At 48.4% G+C, this 18,116-nt stretch overlaps 1 long non-coding RNA gene across 2 annotated transcripts in view; it reads left to right on the forward strand.

Moving 5' to 3' along the window:
* Window positions 1-6,722: 6,722 nt before the first annotated feature.
* LOC135178061 (uncharacterized) overlaps window positions 6,723-18,116 on the forward strand; it is a 156,003-nt gene continuing 144,609 nt past the window's right edge. For both annotated transcript variants that reach the window (XR_010303337.1, XR_010303336.1), the window contains exon 1: window positions 6,723-7,137. This is a non-coding gene — a long non-coding RNA (uncharacterized LOC135178061). The remainder of the gene's footprint in view (window positions 7,138-18,116) is intronic.

Genomic DNA, 18,116 nt, shown 5'->3' on the forward strand with positions numbered 1-18,116 from the left:
CACTCACACAGCAAGCAGGGTTGGACTTTGAAGTGGAGGACTCAAATTAATTTATCAAACAGTGCCCTCAAGCCAGCTCAAGCAGTTCATTTCCAGAAATTCAGCTCCAGGAGAAGGCCTGAGCCCTTTACTCAGCTCCCATTTTACTACCTGTGCCCCACTTCCAGCAGAGACCTTTCTCACTGCCTTCCCAGCTCCATGCCAGTGCCAGGGTGAGGGCAGGATGCCACAGAACAGATGCTGCAGCGGGAGTGTGTTTACAGGGAGCCGCTGCCAGCAGCTGCCAGCCTGTAAAGCCAGCCAATAACAAAGGCCAGCAGCACTGTTTGCAGCCCTCTCTGGGCGAGGGGCGGCTGCCAGCGGGCTGGAACTCTCACTGCACTGACGTGCCAGCCTGGGACACAGCCTTTGGAGCTCTCACTGCACTGACATCCCAGCCTGGGACACAGCCTTTGGAGCTCTCACTGCACTGATATCCTAGCCTGGGACACAGCCTTTGGAGCTCTCACTGCACTGACATCCCAGCCTGGGACACAGCCTTTGGAGCTCTCACTGCACTGACATCCCAGCCTGGGACACAGCCTTTGGAGCTCTCACTGCACTGACATCCCAGCCTGGGACACAGCCTTTGGAGCTCTCACTGCACTGACATCCCAGCCTGGGACACAGCCTTTGGAGCTCTCACTGCACTGACATCCCAGCCTGGGACACAGCCTTTGGAGCTCTCACTGCACTGACATCCCAGCCTGGGACACAGCCTTTGGAGCTCTCACTGCACTGATATCCCAGCCTGGGACACAGCCTTTGGAGCTCTCACTGCACTGACATCCCAGCCTGGGACACAGCCTTTGGAGCTCTCACTGCACTGACATCCCAGCCTGGGACACAGCCTTTGGAGCTCTCACTGCACTGACATCCCAGCCTGGGACACAGCCTTTGGAGCTCTCACTGCACTGACATCCCAGCCTGGGACACAGCCTTTGGAGCTCTCACTGCACTGACATCCCAGCCTGGGACACAGCCTTTGGAGCTCTCACTGCACTGACATCCCAGCCTGGGACACAGCCTTTGGAGCTCTCACTGCACTGATATCCTAGCCTGGGACACAGCCTTTGGAGCTCTCACTGCACTGACATCCCAGCCTGGGACACAGCCTTTGGAGCTCTCACTGCACTGATATCCTAGCCTGGGACACAGCCTTTGGAGCTCTCACTGCACTGACATCCCAGCCTGGGACACAGCCTTTGGAGCTCTCACTGCACTGACATCCCAGCCTGGGACACAGCCTTTGGAGCTCTCACTGCACTGACATCCCAGCCTGGGACACAGCCTTTGGAGCTCTCACTGCACTGACATCCCAGCCTGGGACACAGCCTTTGGAGCTCTCACTGCACTGATATCCTAGCCTGGGACACAGCCTTTGGAGCTCTCACTGCACTGACATCCCAGCCTGGGACACAGCCTTTGGAGCTCTCACTGCACTGACATCCCAGCCTGGGACACAGCCTTTGGAGCTCTCACTGCACTGACATCCTAGCCTGGGACACAGCCTTTGGAGCTCTCACTGCACTGACGTGCCAGCCTGGGACACAGCCTTTGGAGCTCTCACTGCACTGACATCCCAGCCTGGGGCACAGCCTTTGGAGCTCTCACTGCACTGACATCCCAGCCTGGGGCACAGCCTTTGGAGCTCTCACTGCACTGACATCCCAGCCTGGGGCACAGCCTTTGGAGCTCTCACTGCACTGACATCCCAGCCTGGGACACAGCCTTTGGAGCTCTCACTGCACTGATATCCTAGCCTGGGACACAGCCTTTGGAGCTCTCACTGCACTGATATCCTAGCCTGGGACACAGCTGCCCAGCAGCCTCTGTCCTCCTCGCTTCCTCATGCCAGAAGAGTCGTAATGAGCAGGCCACACCTTCATAGAATCACAGAATCAACCATTTTGGAAGAGACCTCCAAAGTCATCCAGTCCAACCTAGCAACCAGCCCTATCCAGTCAACCAGACCATGGCACTAAGTGCCCCAGCCAGGCTTTGCTTCAACACCTCCAGGGACAGTGACTCCACCACCTCCCTGGGCAGCCCATTCCAATGCCAATCACTCTCTCTGCCAACAACTTACTCCTAACATCCAGCCTAGACTTCCCCCAGCACAACTTGAGACTGTGTCCCCTTGTTCTATTGCTGGTTGCCTGGGAGAAGAGACCAACCCCCACCTGGCTACAGCCTCCCTTCAGGTAGTTGTAGACAGCAATGAGGTCCCCCCTGAGCCTCCTCTTCTCCAGGCTAAACACCCCCAGCTCCCTCAGCCTCTCCTCATAGGGTTTGTGTTCCAGGCCCTTCACCAGCTTTGTCGCCCTTCTCTGGACACCTTCCAGCACCTCAACATCTCTCTTGGATTGAGGGGCCCAGAACTGGACACAGCACTCCAGGGGCAGCCTGAGCAGTGCTGAGCACAGGGGCAGAATCACCTCCCTTGTCAGCTCTGGGGTCACTGTTGGGCCCTCATGGAAGGGCCTGGGGGAACGGCTGTCAGCAGCTGAGCATAAGCCAGCAGCGTGCCCAGGTGGCCAAGAAGGCCAACAGCATCGTGTCCTGGTCAGCAGCTGTGTGGCCAGCAGGAGCCAAGCGGTGGCTGCCACCCTGCAGGCAGCGCCGGGAGGCCACAGCGCCAGGCCCGGGGCTGGGTTTGGGGCCTGCACCGCAGGAAGGACCCTGAGGGGCTGGGGCAGCGCCAGAGAGGGGCAGCGAAGCTGGGCAGGGCCTGGGCACAGGGCTGGGGAGGAGCAGCTGAGGGAGCTGGGGGTGCTTAGTGCGGGGAAGAGGAGGCCGAGGGCAGGCCTCATGGCTCTCTCCAGCTCCCTGCGGGGAGGTTAGAGCGGGGTGGGAGTTGGTCTCTTCTCCTCGGTCTGAAGGAGGAGAAGTGGCCTCAAGTTGCTCCAAGGAACGTTCAGGCTATATATAGGCAGAATTTCTTCACTGGAAAGGCCTCAAGTTGCATCGGGGCAGGTTAGGGTTGGATCTTAGAAGCAACTTCTGACTGGAAGTGTTCTCAAAGCCTGGAGCAGGCCTCCCGGGGAGGAGGCTGAGTCACCACCCTGGGAGGTGTCTCAGAGTCGCCACTGGGGGAGAGAGAGAGAGAGAGAGAGAGAGAAAAGGGCCGGACTGCACAACCTCAGAGGGTGTTTCCAACCAGAAGGATTCTCTATGCCAAGTGGATGTGTCAAGCTTGCTCAACAAAGACCAGCTGAAAATGTTACTGCTGGGCTCCTGAGAGGGAAATCACAGCTCCTTCCTCAGGCCTGGCCTATGCCCAGGGCTCAGCAGAGCAGACTGACTTCAGTGGTCATTTGCTACAGGACTCAAAGCTCCAGGCTCACAGAATCACAGAACGTCAGGGGCTGGAAGGGACCTCAAAAGATCATCTGGTCCAGCCCTCCTGCCAGAGCAGGATCACCTACAGCAGATCACACTGGGATGCATCCTTCCAGCCTCAGCAAGCAATTGGATAGCACTGCCATCCCAGCTGGCATGTTATCAGCACACAGCAGCCTGGCTTATACCCACACTCCAGGGAGCAGACCCTAGAAAGACCAGACAAGTGATGCAGAGCTTGCCCTGTCTTCACCATGGGAAAAAGGCATAGTCCCACCAGTGCAAATCCATTTAATTGATTCACTCAGAATAGGCAAGCTACTGCCAGAAAGTCAGCTGAGGCAGGTAGCACAGGCTCCATGAACATCCAGCCTTACTGTTTACAGTCGTCAGAGGAAGGGGAGAAATCTGGTGATGAAGGAAGGAGCCACATCACAGCTCCATTAACACACTTCCCTGCAACACAAACATCGTGTCTCCTCACTCCAAACAGGTGAGATTTTATTCCCTCAGCAGTATTTAATCAGTACTGGTCTGCCCAAATGAGACACGAGTTGGGACTTCCTGAAATAAATGCAACCATCAGGGTTTAGGAAGAGCTAGCACCACGAGACATCTGGCAGAGGAGCCAAAAGCCAGAACTCAGAAGCCATGAGGCATTTTCAATGGTCTGAGCTCATCACATTGCAAATTCCCAGCTGGGTATTTCTTAACTTGATTAAAAGGATCCAAGTTTGACCTCAACACCATGCTACAGGAATTAAATGCTTAGTCTAATTATTTGCATGTTGACAGACAAGATTTATACCACCACATACAGCACCAGGAGGAGGGAGGGGGAAAAAAAACCCAATCTGTAGTTTTTCAGACCAGTACAAAATGGTGAGACCATAAAACCCAACTGGCCATTACAGCTCTGTGGTAAAGGAACGTGGCCATGCTGATGTTAGGTCATTCCTATGGCTCTATACTTATTTTTTTGTTAGAGTACCTGCCATAAATTAGTGCCTAAAATTATTCTATCCAAGAGACAATAGAAATCTTACCAGCAAGGAAAACAAAACTGCCAAAGGGGGGAAAAAAACTAGCCATGGCTTTAGTTCCTTGAAGTTAAACTCATACTGTATCCAGTTCTGGAGTCCCTATTACAGGAGGGATGTGGACATGCTGGAGCGTGTCCAGAGAAGGGCCACAGGGATGATGCTGCTTGGAGCAGCTCTGCTGTGAGGACAGACTGAAAGAGTTTGGGCTGTTCAGTCTGGAGAAGAGGCTCCAAGGTGACCTTATTGTGGCCTTTCCGTCACTGAAGGGGGCCTACAAAAAAGCTGGGGAGGGACTCTTTAGGCTATCAGGGAGTGACAGGAGTAGGAGGAATGGAGCAAAGCTGGAGGTGGGGAGATTCAGGCTGGACATGGGGAGGAAGTTGTTGAACATGAGAGTGGTGAGAGGCTGGAATGGGTTGCCCAGGGAGGTGGTTGAGGCCCCATCCCTGGAGGTGTTTAAGGCCAGGCTGGATGAGGCTGTGCACAGCTTGCTGTAGGGTAGGGTGTCCCTGCCCATGGCAGGGGGGTTGGAACTAGATGATCCTTGTGGTCCCTTCCAACCCTGACTGATTCTATGATTCTGTTTTTCACCAGTGAAGATCCCTTCAGATAGTGCATAGCACATAGCTGCAGGCACCAAATACAGGTTTTTGGTTTGTGTCACATAGTTCCCATATGTTGCTTTTCCAAATCCTTCGGGCACTGTCCATACTTGTCTTTCAAAAGCTTTAGAGAAGCTCCCTTTTGGAAGCTCTTAATTTCAACTCTTCCCCCTCTATTCCACCCTGGCAAGGCCACATCTGGAGTAATGTGTCCAGTGCTAGGCTCCCCAGTTCAAGAGGGACAGGCATATACTCAAGAGAATCCAACAGAGGATGTGAGGATGCTGAAGGGACTGTAACATCTGTCTGATGAGGAAAGGCTGAGAGACCTGGGGCTGTTCAGTCTGGAGAGGAGATAAAGGATCTTGTGGATATTTACAAAGATCTGAAGAGTGGGGAGCAACAAGAAGGGGCCTTGTGATAAGACAAGGGGCAATAGCCACGGACTGGAAACAGAGGAAATTGCACCTCAACATGAGTAGAAACTTCTCTGGTGTGAGAGTGCTGGAGCTCTGGAGCAGGCTGCCCAGGGAGGTTGCAGAGACTCCTCTGGAGACTTTCAAGACCCATCTGGACACATTCCTATGGAGCCTGCCCTAAATGACCCTGTTTTGGCACAGGGATGAGACTGGGTGGTCTCCAGAGGTCCCTTCCAGCCCCTGCCATTCTGTGATTCTATGAACTCTAGCTAAGGAGACAATAACTCTTCAGAAGTGGGTGGGTGCCAGAGACTCCCATCTGACAGGAACACAAGTGTGGATAGCACAAGTCCATCCCATCTCTAGTACAACCCCCACACAGGCTATGTTGGTATTAGTGAGACAGATAGATTCAGAGATCTTGCATTTGACCAAGACCATTTTTCCCATATTGGGCCCCATCCTTTCTCTGGGAGATTAGAACCTGCCAATTATGGTATAAGGGACACAGGTCCATAGGGATCCTAGAAAAGCAGCACCTTATAACTCACATCTTTCAAAAGTAAAACCAGGATGACCCAAGGAACTCTATGCTGGTCATCTCTGTCTAGCAAGATAATGGAGCAGATCCTCCTAGAAACCATGCTAAGCACACAGAAAATTAGGTAATAAGTGGCTCAGAAAGAAAAAAAGCAAGAAACAATAATTAAAAAAGAAAAAGAAAACAAACAAACTCCTACAACTCAATAGGAAAAGAACCCAAAGCCCTACAATATTACTTCTCCAGGCTAAAGTGAAAAAACCCCAGCAAACAGACAACCAGACAACTTGTTTTCACGTTTTAAACACACTCTGGTCACAGAGAAGCCCTAAGCTGTCCATGAACACGAGTTACTTAGGGAAAAGAAACCAAAAGGCTTAGTAATGTGACTGTCACCAGCCAGAGACTTCCTATAAAGCTCTGTGTAATACCACCTAAACCAGCAATGACACCATTCACAGCTCAGGACTACAGCTCTGGAGGCTGTCAGGCCTGCAGTTTACTGTTCCCAACAAAGCAAAAGAGACATCATTTGTCACAACCCTCGAGTTGAAAGCACCTCACTTTTCCAGAACAAACAAGAACTTGTTTTTCCAGCTCCTTCTCACGAGCAACACCTGAGCACACAGGTGGAGCTCGTATAGCAATTACCCTAACTGCTGCTTGGTCGCAGCTGGGAGGTCTCAGGCACTATATATTGCTTGGGTGCAAAAAGCAGCTTCTCATTTGCTCCTTGTAAGAGGCTTGGAGAGTACAGGGTGGCTTGTTATCCTTTTGGTGTTGGATATTGGAGCAAGATGTAGAAGATTGGTTGGAAAAGACCTTTAAAATCACAAGGTCCAACGATTATCCAGCTTCCTAAGATCCAGCACTGCAGCTGTGACCCTCAGCAGCCCAGCTCTTGTCTCTTAAATGTCTCCGGGGGACGTTAATTAGGTTTTTTGTTTTCAATCTGATGAAGAAAATCCTCCTGTAGTTTGAAGTCTTCGGCTCCTGGCTTGTTCCACTCACTGACAACAGGATTTCAGCACTTTGGCTTTATTGTTTTATTTATTAACCTGGGGTTGGCTCATCAAGGAGGAGACTGAAGCTGTTGTGGAGAAGGCATGGAGGTTCACCCAGCACTGTGGATTCATGGATGCAACCCAAAGGTATGTGATGCTGTTAATTACTATTGGGTTTTGATTCTAGGAGAAAAGAGGCTACTTTTAATCATGGCTTATAATATCTCAAATATTCCCAGCTGTTTTCCTTACCTTTTTTTAAGTTATTGCTTGCTCTGAGGCTTATAGTAGCTACTGAGAGTTTAGTAACCACTGATAAAGGGAATGATCTTTCTTCTTCCAGAGAACTGAAAATGTGTTTGCCTAAAAGTCATAACTGTTGAAACTTGTTCTCAAGCTTAGTCTCTGAAATATCTAATGCTCCTTTAATGTCTCCCTTTATAATTCTAGTTTCCTAGCTGAGGTTATTACAGAAGGTACTAATTGACATTTTAATGAAGGTTGATCTTTTCTAGTGTAGGAGAATTAATAGACAGGAGAAAGAAAATAATCAGTCTACACCCAGACTTGATGTGGCACTATGGAAGGAGATTGTTCTGGCTGTAGGCAGTGTTATGTTTAAAAACATAATTTAAATTGTGCTCTTGAAGGATTGAAGTGTCTTTAGGCTAGCTCCTGATGCTAAGAGTGTTTTAAATGGCTCAGAAGGATTAAGGATAACTAACTGGGAAAAATGTAGTGCTGCTCTAAGTTTTGAAAGCATCTGAGCATCTCCAGGTGTAGGTTTGCAAGCTGTAGACAAGGATCTGGCACAAAGGCATGATTTTTTTTTTAAACTTTATTTTATTCTGGTAGTAAAAGGTGCTAGAGGGAGGTTAACATCAGGTACAGCTTCCTGCTCTGTAACATCATTGCTGTGTACATGTTGTTTGATTCCTTGCTTGACCAGAGCAGTGGGTTAAAAAGAGCTTTCAGTAGAAGCATTTCAGTTGGAATAGCCCTGTAAGATCTTTGAGTTGGCTTCATGTGCAGTGGAATGTTCATGTGTGAATGGGGAAAAACTTCCTTCCTCTGCAGTGCTGTTTTTCAGTGCAATATAAACTGTTCAGCTCTAGTTTGTCTACTTAGAATAATTTAACTGTCAAGGGCACAAAGTCGAGTGGGGGCAGATGGGGAGATAAGTACTTGAGCAGTGGTATAGTTAAGGTTGGTGTGCATGTCTGTTTATGACAGATATTGTCACTGCTTTGTGGAAATGGGATGAGTATTTGGGTGGGACTGGATTCCTATTTTTTAGCTCTAGAAAAACAGTAGTTGCTCCCCTGATGTCTGTGACGTGCAGAGCTCGTAGGGCCATACAGTGGTTAAGGTTGGAAGAGGCTTTAAAGATCATCCACTTCCAATCCCCTGTCATGGGCAGGGACACCTTGCACTATCCCACGTTGCTTAAGGCCTCATCCAACCTGGCCCCTCCAGGGAGGGGACATCCACAACCTCCTTGGGCAACCTGTTCCAGTGTCTCACCACCCTCACTGGAAAGAATTTCTTCCTAATCTCCAGTCTCAACCTCCCCTCTTCCAGCTGAAAGCCATTGCCTGTCATCCTATCACTAAAAGCTCTTGTCAGAAGTCCCTCCCCACCTCTTCTGCAGCCCCCTTCAGGTACTGGAAGGCTGCTCTAATGTCTCCCTGGAGTTTTCTCCAGGCTAAACAGCTCCAACTCTCCCAGCCAATTCCCATAGGGAGGTTCTCCACCCCTCAGATCGTCTTTGTGGCCTCCTCTGGACTGTCTTCAACAGTTCTTACTCTGGGGACACCAGAAGTGGATTCAGTGCTTCAAGTGGCATCTCAGCAGAGCAAATGGGCAGAATTCCCTCCCTATCCTGCTGCTCTCCCTGCTTTGGATGCAGCCCAGCACACAGCTGCCTTCTGGGCTGCCAGTGACTTTTGCTGGCTCATGGGGAGTTTGTCATCAACTGACACCCCCAAGTCTCCTCCAGACTGCTCTCAAGCCACTCCTCACCCAGCCTGTATTTGTGCTTCATGAAAGAACTGGTTGCAAGTATTTCCTCCTGTCAGGGTTCTGATATTTTTATTTTTTTGTTTAGGTTTCTGTAGCACTTTGTGGTCTGGCTTCAGGGCAAAATATTCAGTCACTTTCATCTCAGATAGTGAGAATGCTCTTAGGAGCCCAGACTCCATAATCCAAGTTGAGAAGAAATTGCAGAGCTAGTAGCAACTGCACAATGTACTTAGCTTCATCAAATCATAGAATTGTTTTGTAGGAAGAGACCTTCAAGATTGAGTCTAACCTTTGACCTAAGACCACCACAGTCATTAAACCATGCCCCAAAGTGCCATGTTTGTGGTGTTCTCCACTTTTTCCTAACCAACTCAGTTTATTCAGTGAACTTACTTCTCAGTGAAGTGAGAAGAGTTTGGCCTTGGCTTAGAAGGTTCCCCTGAGGTAAATGTTGGTTGAACAGTCCATTGGACTGATGCTGTAATTGTTCAATGGTTCACTCAAATATTCCTGGTTTTCCAAATCAGAAAGACTTGTAGCCAGAGGTCTCCCCCTGAAGTTAGTACTGGATCCAGTGCTATCCAATATTTTAATGCATGATCTGAACAGAAGGATAGAGTAGTTCCTCATGAAGGAAAGTTTGCTGGTGACATCAAAGTAGGAGGAGTGGCTGACACTCCATTAGGCTGTGTTGACATTCAGTGTGATGTGGACAGGCTGAGGAGTTGTGCAGGACCTCAGAAAGAACAACTCAATGGATCAGGTCAAGCTGGGGGCTGCTCTGTTGGAGAGCAGCTCTGGGGAAAATGACCTGGAAGTCCTGGTGCCCAACAGGCTGACCATGAGCCAGCACTTGCCCTTGTGGCCAAGAAGGCCAAGGGTATTCTGGAGTATATCAGAAAGGCTGTGGTGAGTAGGTCAAGAGAGGTTCTCCTGCCCTGGTGAGGCCACATCTGGAATATTGTGTCCAGTTCTGAGCCCCTTAGGTCAAGAAGGACCTCGGAACTGCTTGAGAGAGTCCAGCCCAGAGCCACAAAGATGCTGAAGGCAGTGGAACATCTCCCTACTGAGGTAAGGCTGAGGGAGCTGGGCCCTGTAGCTTGGAGAAGAGGAGCCTGAGGGGTGACCTCATTCGTGTTTATAAGATGTGCAGGGCAGTGTCAGGAGGACAGAGCCAGGCTCTGCTCAGGGGTGTCCAATGACAGGACAAGGGGCAATGGGTACAAGGTGGAGCAGAAGAGGGTCCACAGCGGCATAAGGAGAAACTTTTTCACTGTGAGAGTGTCAGAATCCTAGAATTAGAGAATGATCTGGGTTGGAAGGAGGTCATCCAATCCAGCCCCTTCTGCAGTATCCAGGGACATCCTCAACTAGATCAGGGTGTCCAGAGCCCTGTGAAGCCCCTCTTTGAATATCTCCAGAGATTGGATCCCAACTACCTCCCTGGGTAACCTATTTCAGTGTTCCACCATCCTCATAGTAAAGAACCTGTTCCTAACATCCAATCCAAATCTGCTCTTCTTTAATGTGAAGGCACTGCCCTCACCCTATCACTGCAGGCCTTTGTAAACAGTTCCTCTGCAGCCTTTTTGTAGTCCCTGTCAGGTACTGGAAGGCTGCTATTAGGTCTCCCCAGGGCCTTCTCTTCTCCAGGCTGAACAACCCCAGCTCTCTCAGCCTGTCCTTGTAGCAGAGGTGCTCCAACTCACAGTCATGTTTGTGGCTCTCCTCTGGACCTGCTCCATTGGGTCCATGTCCTTCCTATATTGAGTGAACCAGACCTGGATGCAGTACTCCAGGTGAGGTCTCATCAGAGCAGAGTGAAGTGTCAGAATGAGTTCTCTGGATCTGCTGGCCCTGGAGCAGGCTACCCAGAGAGGAAGTGGAGTCTCTTTCTCTGGAGATTTGCACAACTCACCTGGATGTATTCCTGTGTGACCTGTTCTAGGTGATCCTGCTCTGGCAGGGGAGTTGGACTGGATGATCTCTGGAGGTCCCTTCCAACCCCTACCATTCAATGATTCTGTGATTGGGGTGGTTTGACTTGGCAAGGTCAAAATAAGAGTATTTTAAGTGAATTCTGGCTTGCTGTGCAGGTCATTCAGTCCTTGGTCATAGAAGGTGAGTTAAACTGCAGGGGTCTATCTCTTAGTTGGGAACTGCAGAAGGCATTTTAACTTTGTATGCAAAAAAAGACTACTTTGCAGTAGTAGAGGATATTTGTTTGGTTGTGAGGGTGCAGGCAATCTGCCAGCAGCCTGAGGGATACCAGACTGGTGTGTAACTGTAACTGCAGGACATGCTTGTTCTTAATATAATCAAATCCTTCCTATGCATTTTCTCATTCAAGATGAATGCTAATCCCTTAAAATCTTAGGATGATGACTATTCAGGTGTGAGATGCTGCACATGGGTTAACAACAAGGACCTGAAGCAAATTTAGCTGTGCTCACACAAGCCAGCAGCGTTGCTCAGATTTGATTTTCCTCCAAGACTTCTGAAGCTTCTGACAAAGCTTTGTGTTGTCTTTAGCAGCAATCCTGCTCCTCATCTTAAACATATTGGAAGCATCTATAGTATATGAGATGAGCAGAACAGATTGTGGCCCACCTACCCCCTGATTTGAATAGGATTCTTACAAAGTCAGTTTCTAGCCAGGGGATTAAAATGGTGTTCTTAGCACTCATGTATGCTAATTAGCTGTGAGCATGCTGTGGAGAAGACAAAACTGTGCTTAATGTGTAACTTCCCTCAAATACATGGCCAGCAGAGTTGTTCAGTTGTGCTTCCCCTTGATGGTGGCTGGAGAAGTCTTACCCATTTTTCTTCTCCCTGTTAGATTTTTTCTGAAGTGAACTTAAAACTCTGTGTTTTGTTGGACAGCTATTGAAGGTGGGGATGTTGAGACACTGGAACAGATTGCCATGGGAGTTTGACTGCCCCCAGCATGGATGTGTTCAAGGTTTGCTTGGATAAGGCCTTGGGCAGCCTGGTCTAGGGGAAAGTGTCCCTGCCCATGGCAGGGGGATTGGAACCAGATGATCTTTGAGGTCCTTTCCAACCCAAACCATTCTATGTTGTTCGTGGTGTGGTTTTATTCTTAAGATGCACGTGGCTTTGGTTTATCTGAAGGATTTCAAGGGAGGTTACTGAGTGCAGGGTAAGGGTGACCTGATCTCTTGTTTCCAAGCCAGGCCCTGAAAGGGAATGTTTGCTATGTTTTTTTCCTATGGTCAGCCATTTGGCTCTAGACTTGGCCACACTGGGTTGTATGGTCAAGCATTGCCATGTCCTGGCCAGCCCCTTTGCAGAATGGTCAATTTATGTTTTGCAGGATGCAGCCCCTTTGTATGAGATTCAGTAAGATGAAGAGCAAGGTCCTGTGCTTAGGTCGAGGCAGCCCTCAATAGCAATCCAGGCTGGGGGATGGTGAGATTGAGAGCAGCCCTGCAGAGAAGGACTTGAGGGTGCTGTTGGCTGAGAGGCTGGACATGAGTCAGCAGTGGGCACTGGCAGCTCAGAAGATCAATAGCAGTCTGGGCTGCATCCAAAGCAGCAGATGGAGAGAGGAGATTCTGCCCCTTTGCTCTGCCTACTGAGACCTTACCTGCAGTGCTGTGTCCACCTATGGGGTCACCAGCACAAGAGAGACATGGACCTGTTGGAGCAGGTCCAGAGGAATGCTACAAAGATGATCAGAGAGCTGGAGCACTTCTGCCATGGGGACAGGCTGAGGGAGCTGGCATTGTTCAGCCTGGAGAAGAAAAGCAGAACCTTAGAGCTGCATTTCAGCATCTGAAGGAGATCTGCAGGAAGGCTGGGGAAGGACTGTTTAGAAGGGCCTGTGGTGATATGATGAGGGGCAATGGTTTGAAATGAGAGAAGAGCAGATTGAGATGGGATGTCAGGAACAAGTTCTGCACCATGAGGGTGCTCCAACACTGCAACAGGGTGCTCAGGAAGGTAGCTGAGGTCCCATATCTGGAGATATCCAAGGTCAGGCTGGACAAAGCTCTGAACAAGCTTATCTAGTAAAGGATGTCCCTGCTGACTGCAGGAGTTTGGACACAATGACCTTTGGTGGCTCCTTTCAACACAAAGCATTCTATCATTCTATGGTCAGTCCTGTCCCTGCTGGCAGGCAGCTTTCTAACATCCTCCTCATGTCAAGTCCAGCCTATTTGCCAGTTTTCAACTAATATCTGATTTAAAACTATTTTCAGCCTGTAATTGCTAGAATGAAAATACCAAAGAAATTGATTTCTGCTGTTCCTCACATTATATTACTCTGGATTCTTGTCTAAGTGCTGAGGGGTTAAATATGATTCATGTAATCTACTTTCCCACTAATCATTTATTCAATTTCCTATTACAACTCAGGCAAGAAAGCCCAAAAAAGGAAAGGGAAGAGAGTAACCTGGACTGTCCATTGAGTAGAACATTGCAAACAACAACCAATCATTAATTATCTAATCAGCATTCTGTGAGTCGTTTTTTAGCCCTCATCTCATTACTGTAATTAATTGCAAGAATCATCTTGTGAAGTGGGGCACAATAGAAGTGTGTGCAACACAAGAGTACCCAAACTGGGTGTAAATCCCAGCACGAATACCAGAGCAAGCTGGGAGATATTGCTAGAAGAGTGTGTCATTAAAGGAGATCATCTTTCAGTGTCACAATCTGGTGGGCTACTGGTGCTGCAGGAGTAAATCAATAGTGGCTGTACTGCAAGGACTGGGCTAGATCCATCTTGGTGCAATTAATCACAACTCCATTAAAGCTGGGAATGAGGGGAGTGGCTCCTTGGCTGGCAAAAATTAATCATTTCTGGTAGTTAGTGGGACTGGAGCAGGTTGGCAAAGCTTCTGCACTCTGCTGTATTCTGTGGACCTGGTAGGTAAGGTTGTCACAGTGCTTCATGGAGATAGGGCTGCTAAATGGCACCTTGTGTTCTAGGGTCAAATTGAGGTCCTCGCTTCAAGAAGGACATTGAGGAGCTGGAGTGTGTTCAGAGAAGGGCACTAAAGCTGGGGAAGGGTCTGGAGAACTGGTCTGGTGAGGAGTAGCTGAGGGAACTGGGGGTGTTTATGCTGGAGAAGAGGCTGAGAGCAGACTTCATTGCTCTTTACAGTTCCCTGAATGGAGGTTGGAGCCAGGTGGGGGTTGGTCTCTTCTCCCTAGTATCAGGTGATAGAAAGAGGAAATTGTGCTGGGGAGGGTTAGGTTGGAGATAAGGAAAACTTTCTTTTCTGCAAGAGTGCTCAGGGATTGGAATAGGCTGTCTAGGGAGGTCGTGGGGTCATCATCCCAGGAGATGTTCAAGAACTGTGTGGACATGGCACTTTGGGACATGGTTTAATGGCCATGGTGGTGTTAGTTTGGCCACTGTAGTCAATCTTGGAGGTCTTTTCTAACCTAAACAACTCTATGATTCTATCCCCTTTCCTTTCACTGGCAAACATATGCTTGAAGGACTTTGAACATCCTCACTTTGGCCAGGGTTTTGTGGCCCTTCACTTCTGATAGTTGTAGCCCTACTGCCTCCTTTTATTTTTTGGGGAGGGGGGCATCTTTCACACACAAAAGCAATCAAATTATGCAGAGAGACCACACAATATCTGCAGGGCTCACAGCAAAGTTGGTTTATGATATTAACAACACTCTCCATCTAATAGTCTAGCAGCAAAACACATTACTGTCCCTGCCCTTACCAGCCTCTTGACTGCAGCAAATATTTTGTCATCTCGTTCTATTTTTCATTTAATTTTTCATTATATGTTTTTCCCTCCTAAGGATCAATGCCAGGATTCATTTAAAAGCTGTAACACGCAACACACAAACCCAAGTCCCAACAACCATAGCTTGTGCCATTGATTTTTGGGTTTTTCCTGAACAGAATTCCCTGCTGACTGACTGCAGTGGGGAGTTGCTCAAAGATATTGATAGCCTGTGACCCTCTACAGAGAATTTAGATTAAAAGCACAATACCTTCTAGTTAAAAATGTCTCTGTGGAGTGCATTAACTTTGGGGGAAAGGCTGGTTTGCACAAAGAATCCACAAAATAGCTGGCAGACTCTTAAAACAGCTCTGCTGGTGGAATAATGCTGCAGACAGAACAACAAGGAATGGCCTTGAGTTATACCAGGCAGGTTTAGATTGGAGATGAGGAAAAATGTCTTTGCTGCAACAGTACCCATGGCTTGGAACAGGCTGCCCATGGAGGTGTTGGAGTCACCATCCCTGGAGATGATCAAGAAGTGTGTGGATGTAGCACTTCGAGACATGTTTTAATGCTATTGGGTTGATGGTTGGTCTTGATGATCTTAGAGCTCTTCCAACCTAAATAATTCTGTGGTTCTAAGAATTTTGCAATGTAATGGAAAACCAAACTAATGTCTCCACCTCTCCCCGCTGAGACTTGGCAAAGTAGTGTCCTCTTGGCCAGCAGAGTCTCTTCAGGTAGGGTAGGAGTCAAGTGTGGCTGATGAGAACCTTCATGGGTGATGTCCTTGAACAGCTGCTCACATTAGTGCTTGGTTTACTGGGACAGATTGGCCAAAGTCCAGATTTTGAGGAAAACATTAAAGTGTTAGAATCATAGAATTGTTTAAGTTGGAAAAGCTCTCTAAGATCATCCAGTCCAACCACCAATCAAACACCACTATGGACATTAAACCATGTACCAAAGTGCTATGCCCACATGTTTCTTGAACACTTCCAGGGGTAGTGGCCATTTCTTCTTGCTCTATCACCTGATGTTGGGTACAAGTGACCAACACCACCTCACTCCAACCTTCTTCTGGAGAGCTGTAGAGAGCAATGAAGTCTCCCCTCAGCCTCCTCTTCTCCAGACTAAATACTCCCAGTTGCCTCAGCTGCTCATCACCAGACCTGTTCTTCAGACCCTTCATTGCATTCCTTGTCCACCTCTTGACAAGCTCCAGTCCCTCAATGTCTTTCCTTGCTGGCAAGTGCTCCATGCCTGCCTTAGTGTGGTGCCATGCTGTTGTGTCAGTTCAGATGTCTTTTGGAAGGGTTGCCATGGCATTTCAGTGTTATTTATTGAACTCCTGAGTCCAGAGCATGCCTTCAATCCTCCCTTCAAAGAAAATTCTACAGAGTCCATGCAGAATGCCTTGTTAATTCAGTTTTTAATGATGAACACCCTGTGGCTCTCCCTTTGATAATCACAGTTTGCTTCCATGAGCAGGTCACAGCTCTTTTAGCTCACTGTGCCCCTTCTTGAGGCTGCAAATGCCTGCAGGTGACACTGTTAGCCAATGCTCTAAGTGAGTGGAATACCAAAAAGTGGAACTTTGGCCTGTGCCTGTTCTGCAGGTCTGTAAATTAGTGGAAATGCAACTGAGCCAGAGAATTGCATTTAATAGTGATTCATAGAAAGGTTTGGAACAGATCTTGAAGATCATCCAATTCCAACCCCCTGCTATGGGCAGGGACACCTCCCACTAGCCCAGGTTACTCAAGGCCTCATCCAACCTGACCTTGAACATCTCCAGGGAGGGGACATCCACAGCCTCCCTGGGCAATCTGTTCCAGTGTCTCCCCATCCTCACTTGAAAGAATTTCTTCCTAATCTCCAGTCTCCATCTCCCCACTTTCAGCTCAAAAGCCATTGCCCCTCATCCTGTCACTACAAGCCCTTGCTAAAAGCCCTTTCCTGGCTTCTTTGTAACCCCCCTTCAGCTACTGGAAGGCTGCTCTAAGGTGTCCCTGGAGCCTTCTCTTCTCCAGGCTGAACAGCTCTCTGTTGTCACAGGATTTCTACTTGGCATTGCCACAACCCAGGTGCAGGACCTTGCACTTGACTTGTTGAACTTAATGAGGTTGTCCTGGGCCCAGTTCTCCAGCCTGTCCAAGTCTCTCTGGATGGATCCCTTCCCCCCTGCATGTCAGCTGGGCCACACAGCTTGGTGTCATCTCAGTCTTGCTGAGAGTACCTCAATCCCACTGCCTATGTCACTGACAAAGCTCAGAAGACATTTCAAGTCCCTGGCTAATTGGTTTTAAATACTTAAATGCCCTTAAAATATTTTTGCTTTGGAAAGGTGATTCTGATGTTTTATGTAGTCAGCCTGATGTTTAAAGTCATTTGTCTTCAGCAGCACTCTCCTGCTATATTTGGCAAGTATATTTTAATGCTAGTGTTAAATTAAATGCTTTTTTTTCCCCCAGTAAGAATAAAGTGCACAGCAGCTGTATGAATTACTAATTTCCAAAGTAATAAATATTATGAACTTACTCAAAGACACACAGGATAATATTTCTCTAGTTCTTAGACCATTAGCCAACTTTTACATATGCTGTGCTTGGCATGCTGCAGAGATGCCACAAAGGTGCCAGTATTGTGTGTTTGTGTCTAGTGCAGCTGTTGGTTCAGTGACGTTCTTGGATTTGTAACTCACAGCAGCAAGCTCTGGGGACTGTGTCTACTTATGGAGTTATCATGCAATGGTCTGGGTTGGAAGGGATCTCCAAAGGCCATCCAGTACCACCTCCCTACAGTCAGCAGGGACATCCTCTACTAGATCAGGTTGCTCAGAGCCTTGTCCAGCCTCACCTTGAATGTCTTCAGGGATGGGGCCTCAGCTGCCTCCCTGGACACTCTGTTGCCATGTTCCAGCACCCTCATGGTGCAGAACTTGTTCCTGACATCCAATCTCAATCTGCTCTTCTCTCATTTTAAACCGTTGTTCCTTGTCCTATCGCCACAGGCACTTCTAAATAGAAAATGCTCTGTGTGGAGCATCTGCTGATCTGGATTGTAAAATTCATAGAGTGCTTTTGGTTGGGAGAGACCTTCAAGATCAAGTCAAAGCATTGTCCTAAAACCACCACAGCCATTAAGTCATATTCCAAAGTGCCATGTCCATACATTCCTTGAACATCTCTAGGGATGGCGGCACTGCCACCTTGTTCCTTGTAAGACCTGTTCTCTAGACTCTTCACCAGCTGCTTTACCCTTCTCTGGACCTGCTCCAGCATTTCAATGCCCTTCTTGGAGTGAAGGGCCCAAAACATGGTGTTTAAGGTGCAGTCTCTCTACTGCTCAGTACAGGGGGACAACGGATTTCCTGGTCCTGCT

The sequence above is a fragment of the Pogoniulus pusillus genome, chromosome 9, assembly GCF_015220805.1.
Source record: "Pogoniulus pusillus isolate bPogPus1 chromosome 9, bPogPus1.pri, whole genome shotgun sequence".
Classification (NCBI taxonomy): Eukaryota; Metazoa; Chordata; class Aves; order Piciformes; family Lybiidae; genus Pogoniulus; species Pogoniulus pusillus.